Genomic DNA, 6,000 nt, shown 5'->3' on the forward strand with positions numbered 1-6,000 from the left:
GGACACAGAGGCACTGAATGACACATTAAAACAGATGGACCTAACAGACATCTACAGAACTCCCCACACAAAAGCAGCAGGATACACATTCTTCTCAAGTGCACATGGAACATTTTCCAGAAGAGACCACATACTAGGCCACAAAAAGAGCCTCAGTAAATTCAAAAAGATTGAAATCCTACCAACCAACTTTTCAGACCACGAAGGTATAAAACCAGAAATAAATTGTACAAAGAAAGCAAAAAGGCTCACAAACACATGGAAGCTTAACAACATGCTCCTAAATAATCATTGGATTAATGACCAAATTAAAACAGAGGTCAAGCAATATATGGAGACAAATGACAACAACAGCACAAAGCCCCAACCTCTGTGGAACACAGCAAAGGCAGTTCTAAGAGGAAAGTATATAGCAATCCAGGCATATTTAAAGAAGGAAAAACAACCCCAAATGAATAGTCTAAATTCACAATTATTGAAACTGGAAAAAGAAGAACAAATGAAGCCCAAAGTCAGCAGAAGGAAGGACATAATAAAGATCAGAGAAGAAGAAATAAATAAAATTGAGAAGAATAAAACAATAGAAAAAAATTAATGAAACCAAGAGCTGGTTCTTTGAGAAAATAAACAAAATAGATAAACCCCTAGCCAGACTTTTTAAGAAAAAAAGAGAATCTACACACACAAACAGAATCAGAAATGAAAAAGGAAAAAATCACAATGGAAACCACAGAAATACAAAGAATTATTAGAGAATACTATGAAAATCTATATGCTAATGAACTGGATAACCTAGAAGAAATGGACAGCTTTCTAGAAAAATACAACCTTCCAAGACTGACCCAGGAAGAAACAGAAAATCTAAACAGACCAATTACCAGCAATGAAATTGAATCGGTAATCAAAAAACTGCCCAAGAACAAAATTCCCAGACCAGATGGATTCACTGCTGAATTTTATCAGACATTAGGAGAAGACATAATACCCATTCTCCTTAAAGTTTTCCAAAAAATAGAAGAGGAGGGAATACTTCCAAACTCATTCTATGAAGCCAGCGTCACTCTAATTCCAAAACCAGGCAAAGACACCATAAAAAAAGAAAACTATAGACCAATATCCCTGATGAACATAGAGGCAAAAATACTCAACAAAATACTACCAAACCAAAAACCGAATTCAAAAATACATCAAGAGGATCATACACTATGATCAAGTGGGATTCATCCCAGGGATGCAAGGATGGTACAACATTCAAAAATATCAACATCATCCACCACATCAACAAAAAGAAGGACAAAAATCACATGTCATCTCCATAGATGCTGAAAAAGCATTTGACAAAATTCAACATCCATTCATGATAAAAACTCTCAACAAAATGGGTAGAGGTCAAGTACCTCAACATAATACAGGCCATATATGACAAACCCACAGCCAACATCATACTCAACAGTGAGAAGCTGAAAGCTTTTCCCGTAAGATCAGGAACAAGACAAGGATGCCCATTCTCTGTGCTTTTATCCAACATAGTACTGGAGGTCCTAGCCACAGCAATCAGACAACACTAAGAAATAAAAAAGGCATCCAGATTGGTAAGGAAGCAGTCAAACTGTCACTGTTTGCAAATGACATGATATTGTACATAAAAAACCCTAAAGAATCCACTCCAAAACTACTAGAACTAATATCAGAATTCAGCAAAGTTGCAGGATCCAAAATGAATACACAGAAATCTGTTCAATTCCTATACACTAACGATGAACTAGCAGAAAGAGAAATCAGGAAAACAATTCCATTCACAACTGCATCCAAAAGAATAAAATACCTAGGAATAAACCTAACCAAGGAAGTGAAAGACCTATACCCTGAAAACTACAAGACACTCCTAAGAGAAATTAAATTGGACACTAATAAATGGAAATTCATCCCATGCTGTTAGGTAGGAAGAATTAATATTGTTAAAATGGCCATCCTGCCTAAAGCAATCTACATATTCAGTGCAATCCTTATAAAAATACTGACAGCATTCTTCAACGTACTGGAACAAATAGTTCTAAAATTCATATGGAACCACAAAAGACCCCAAAAAGCCAAAGCAATCCTGAGAAGGAAGAATAAAGCAGGGAGGATCTCACTTCCCAACTTCAAGCTCTACTACAAAGTCACAGTAATCAAGACAATTTGGTACTGGCACAAGAACAGACCCATAGACCAGTGGAACAGAATAGAGAGTCCAGATATTAACCCAAGCATATTATGGTCAATTAATATATGATAATGGAGCCATGGATATATAGTGGGAAAATGACAGCCTCTTCAACAGCTTGTGTTGGCAAAACTGGACAGCTACATGTAAGAGAATGAAACTGGATTACTGTGTAACTCCATACACAAAAGTAAATGTGAAATGGATCAAAGACCTGAATGTAAATCATGAAACCATAAAACTCTTAGAAGAAAATATAGGCAAAACTCTCTTGAATTATAAACATGAGCAACTTCTTCATGAACATATCTCCACGGGCAAGGGAAACAAAAGCAAAAATGAACAAGTGGGACTATATCAAACTAAAAAACTTCTGTACAGCAAAGGACACCATCAGTAGAACAAAAATGCATCCTACAGTATGGGAGAATATATTCATAAATGACAGATACGATAAAGGGTTGACATCCAAAATATACAAAGAGCTCATGCACCTCAACAAAAAGCAAATAATCCAATTTAAAAATGGGCAGAGGAGCTGAACAGACAGTTCTCCAAAGAAGAAATTCAGATGGCCAACAGACACATGAAAAGATGCTCCACATTGCTAATCATCAGAGAAATGCAAATTAAAACCATAATGAGATATTACCTCACACCAGTTAGGATGGCCACCATCCAAAAGACAAACAACAACAAATGTTGGTGAGGATGTGGAGAAAGGGGAACCCTCCTACACTGCTGGTGGGAAGATGAATTAGTTCAACCTTTTTGGAAAGCAGTATGGAGATTCCTCAAAAAACTCAAAATAGTCATACCATTTGACCCAGGAATTCCACTCCTAGGAATTTACCCTAAGAATGCAGCAGCCCAGTTTGAAAAAGACATATGCACCCCTATGTTTATCGCAGCACTGTTTACAATAGCCAAGAAATGGAAGCAACCTAAGTGTCCCTCAGTAGATAAATGGATAAAGAAGATGTGGTACATATACACAATGGAATATTATTCAACCATAAGAAGAAAACAAATCCTACCATTTGCAACAACATGGATGGAGCTAGAGGGTATTATGCTCAGTGAAACAAGCCAGGCGGAGAAAGACAAGTATCAAATGATTTCACTCATCTGTGGAGTATAAGAACAAAGCAAAAACTGAAGGAACAAAACAGCAGCAGAATCACAGAACCCAAGGATGGACTAACAGTTACCAAAGGGAAAGGGACTGGGGAGGATGGGTGGGAAGGGAGGGATAAAGGGAAAAGGGGGCGTTACAATTAGCACACATAATGTAGCAGGGGGTGGGGCACAGGGAAGGCAGGATAGCACAGAGAAGACAAGTAGTGACTCTATAGCATCTTACTACGCTGATGGACAGTGACTGTAATGGGGATTGTGGGGGGGACTTGATAATGGTGGGAATCTAGTAACCACAATGTTGTTCATGTAAGTGTATATTTATGATACCAAAAAATAAAAATAAAAAATAAAAATAAAAAAATAATAGAGATGTGTTTCCTTTACCCCCTTACTCCTCCCAATTGACTGAAATGCAGTTGTGAGGGCTACATCTCAAGCAGCCATCTTGGACTACGAGGTGGAGGTCATGAGTTAAGTAGGATAGAGTAATAAGTTAGCTGCAAAGACAGAGCCTGAGCTAAAGCCAGATCTTAGGACTGGAGGAGATCTCAGAGACCCCTGCTATACCCATGCTCACCATCATATCCAGAGGCCCCATGATGTTCCAGGGGCAGTGACTGAGCTAAGAGAAATTTTGCCAGAGATCGTCCCCACATCCACCTCCACCCCACTCACATGCACCCAGAAGGTTTCTCTCCCCAGAAACCTCCCTTCCCAGAGTTTGGAGGCTGCCACATTCTGTGGCTGGGGGACCTCCACTGGGAGCCAGTCCCTGCGGTTGGGCATAAGGCCCCCAGAATTGGTTAGGTGCAGGCTTTCAACACATCTCTCCGCATTTTGTGTGAGAACATTACAGCCTCTGCCCACTGGTGCCCACTGGTGGGTCTGTCTGTCTGTCTGTATCTCCTATTTGGCTTCTTTCTTTCTCTGTCCTTCTGTCTGCTTGTTTGTCCCAGTCCATCAGTCTCTCTTCCCATCGTTATTTTTGTCTCTCTCTGTCCCACCCTTTGTCTGACTCAGTCTGCCTGTCTCCTTTCTCTCCTTCTATCTCTCTGTCGCCTCCTCATTGTTTCTCAGTGAATCTCTGTGTCTCTGTCTATACTCTTTCCCTTTCTGTTCCTCTCTCCTGCTCTTTGTTTCTTTCCCTCTCTGAGCCTGAGTGTAAAGTCTGTCTCTCTTCCTAAAGGTTTCAGGCAGTAGGTTTCCATGGGCTGTGTTGTGTGCTGCCTGGGTGCCGCCCCTAGCAGCCCCTGTCCCGTCTCTCCCCTTTACCGGCTCTGTCAGTCTCCAGGGCTGTAGGAAGACTGGTGCTGGTCTCAGAACCCCCAGAATGCAGGGCCCACACGCAGGCTGGACGTCGTCTCAGGAGTCTGAGGCCTCAGAGCCCGTAGAGCAGCTGGGTGACTGGACACAGGGGAGGCAAAGTTCACTGCTGCCAGAGAGGCTAGCACCCTCTCCTTCCTGCCACCCCAGGAACTTTATCCCTCCTGAGCCACTGCTGGCACAGGGGTGCTGACAAGTGAGCCCAGGGATCGTGGGTGCAGCCCCAGCTCCTGCTGAGCTGAAAGCCAGGGCTAGAGGGCTTCAGGGATGACCTAAGACTCTCTTGACAGTGCTCCATGCTGGAACCTGGAGTGGGAAGCCAGGAGGAGAAGGGTAAATAACCCGACAGAACCAGAGGCACGGGGACTGGATCAGAGTTGGCGCTTAGAGGGAAAAGTGTCACGGAAGGCAGGCCCCAGCTCTAAGCACCACAGTCAAAGGAGGGGAGAGACCAGGCTTCTAATTTGCCTTTTCCTCTTACTGAGCAACCACTACTGAGGCCCTTTCCTGCTCTTGGCCTCAGTTTTCCCATCTGTGCAATGGAGAGAGGCTGGCTGCCATGCTTCCCTTTGCCCGTCTGAGTCTATGATTCTATCACCTGTGTTCGTCTGGCACGGTGGACTTGAAAAGGGCATGGGGTGGGACTGGGATGGTTCTGAAGTGGGGGAGGGGAGGCTGCAGGAGGTGAGGTGAGTGCCGAAGGCTCAGTGGAGCAGTGGTGGTCACATGATCGCGATGACCTGGGAATCAGGAGGCCTGAGGCCCAAGTCCACCCTTTCACTCACCCACCTGATCGCTCTGTGCCTGTTTCCCCATCTGTAGAAGGGATGATAGTCCAGCCCGCAGACCCTTGGGAGCACCCAGTGAACTCACATGCGTGCCTGTGGGGAGGATTCAGCTCAGAACAGAGGCAGGGAGATGGGGGTGAGGGGCAGGGAGTTGGAGGTGGTCCCTCGGGGATGGGGTCCTGAGGACCCACAGAGCCACAGGGGATATCAGTGGAGGAGGCTGAAAGGAGCATAGAGGGCAGCAGGAAGGGGGTCCTCCGGTGTGGGCTGATGACAGGCCCGGGCTCTTCCAGACAAAGCCAGCAGCGTCTGAGTGGCCGTTCTTCTGGGGGAGACAGGAGACCAGAGGCCCCAGTAAGGCCTTCTCGCTGGGACTGCGGAGGATGGCTTGGAGGCCAGGACTGTTGTCTCTCCTCTTCACCCTACACCCTGCCCCCTTTTGATTCTTTTTGTGGGAGCCAGGCCTCTGCCTGGAGTTTAAAACCTGGAAACCACAGGAGACTGAATCAGGGAGGCCACTGGGAGTGGAAAGAATCCTGGGAA

General features: G+C 44.3%; 1 protein-coding gene across 3 annotated transcripts in view; it reads right to left on the minus strand.

Annotated features, from left to right (window-relative positions):
* The window catches only part of STRA6 (signaling receptor and transporter of retinol STRA6), a 35,395-nt gene extending 30,650 nt beyond the window's left edge, over nucleotides 1–4,745 (minus strand). For 2 of the 3 annotated variants that reach the window (XM_073212180.1, XM_073212175.1), the window contains exon 1: nucleotides 4,619–4,745. The gene's annotated coding sequence lies outside the window, so the exon portion shown is untranslated. The remainder of the gene's footprint in view (nucleotides 1–4,618) is intronic. The other variant, XM_073212176.1, reaches the window with a different exon arrangement.
* Nucleotides 4,746–6,000: the final 1,255 nt, after the last annotated feature.

This window comes from Manis javanica, chromosome 8 (assembly GCF_040802235.1).
Source record: "Manis javanica isolate MJ-LG chromosome 8, MJ_LKY, whole genome shotgun sequence".
Classification (NCBI taxonomy): Eukaryota; Metazoa; Chordata; class Mammalia; order Pholidota; family Manidae; genus Manis; species Manis javanica.